This window comes from Poromitra crassiceps, assembly GCF_964638095.1.
Source record: "Poromitra crassiceps genome assembly, contig: HAP1_SCAFFOLD_130, whole genome shotgun sequence".
Classification (NCBI taxonomy): domain Eukaryota; kingdom Metazoa; phylum Chordata; class Actinopteri; order Beryciformes; family Melamphaidae; genus Poromitra; species Poromitra crassiceps.
In genome coordinates, this window is record NW_028152231.1 from 295,848 (window position 1) to 297,347 (window position 1,500).

The following is a 1,500-nucleotide window of genomic DNA, read 5'->3' on the forward strand; positions in this document are numbered from 1 at the left end:
CAGACTAAACTCGGGCTGGCACCCCAAAAACAATCTGCTACAGAAAGATGTGTATTATTGTTTGTTTATTAACTGGCCTGTCATTTTTGCAAAAATGGCCACCGGGCAAAGCAAGCTGAGTATCCCTGATTTATGACATCACTGATGATGTATGTCATAATGTCTTGACATTACGAGTAGGTATGAAATCATCAGTGATTTATGACATCACGGATGACCTCACAATGTAAGCATAAGTGACATCATCAACATGTCATTGTGGCACTGAGAGTTTTGTTAAGAAGACTGAAGACAGCTGTGCAAGCAGACAGACAGGAGAGTCCAACATGGAGGACATGTTCATTAAACCAGGTAACCAGGAGCGGGGTTGGAATGACCCGCCTCAGTTCTCATACGCCCTCCAGACGGCCCAGGGGCTGAGGAAGAGCCTCCTCACCAGGAGAGACCCTCAAGCAGCTGCCTCAGGTCTGGGAACCCCGCCACCTGCCCTTCCCTCCTCCATCCCTCTGGCTCCGCCCCCATGTGGGGCAGCTCCACCCCATCCTCCTCCCTGTATGGCCACACCTTCTCCCTTCTCCCTCACAGCGGAATCTCAGAGAGACCCTGGCAGCAACCAATCAGAGAATGAACCTGACGTGGAGGCCGTGGTCTCCGTGCTGAACTGGGCACTGAGTGCCTGTCGCCAAGCTGTTCCAGCTCATGTGTGTAAGGAAGTGGAGAAGAGGCTTCGTCTGCTGGAGGTCAACTGGAGCTCTGGAAGACTCTCGCTGCCAGTCAGACGACGAATGAACAACCTCACAGTAGAGTTGAAGTCTGGTCAGTGGGACTCTGCCGATGAGATCCATCGCTCTCTGATGGTGGACCATGTGACGGAGGTCAGCCAATGGATCGTGGGCGTCAAGCGACTCATTGCAGAGACCCGGAAGCTCAGCCCAGAGCTGTTAGATCCAATCCAGAAGTCGTTAGATCCGGTCCAGGACCCCTCAGATCTGGTCCAGACATCTGTCGGTCTTGACTCTGGCCCCAATCTCAAACCAGCCCCTAAGTCTTGGTTCACACCAGAAGCATGGTAAAACTACTCAAACTAGCGTGGAGGATGCCCCCTCAACTTACAAATCGATCGCAAAAAAAGATTGTTAAAATATCGTATCGTATCGTTATCGTGAACCCAATATCGTGTATCATATCGTATCGTGAACTGAGTGTATTGTGACACCCCTACTAATTAGTATATGTTCTCAAAACTTGGTGGCCGCCCTTAAATTTGTTTTACATTGGAGCTACAATATTGAAAGAAATCCCCTTAAAATTGGTGAACTTTCACACAATAAATGCTTCTTTCCTGGTCTTTAATCTATAAACATTTTTCACCCCACAGGTCCTACATCTGGAACAATAGAGACATAATAAACAAAATCATTATTCTTGGAAAAATGGTTTGACCATGGAATTTATCTGGATAATCAGCTTCTCTACTCTAGTGGTTCATTAATGTCGGTG

At 47.9% G+C, this 1,500-nt stretch overlaps 1 pseudogene across 1 annotated transcript; it reads left to right on the forward strand.

Moving 5' to 3' along the window:
- Positions 1-326: 326 nt before the first annotated feature.
- On the forward strand, positions 327-1,073 carry LOC310800880 (steroid receptor RNA activator 1 pseudogene; annotated as a pseudogene). Its single transcript has one exon. The product of its transcript is annotated as a steroid receptor RNA activator 1 pseudogene (transcript).
- Positions 1,074-1,500: the final 427 nt, after the last annotated feature.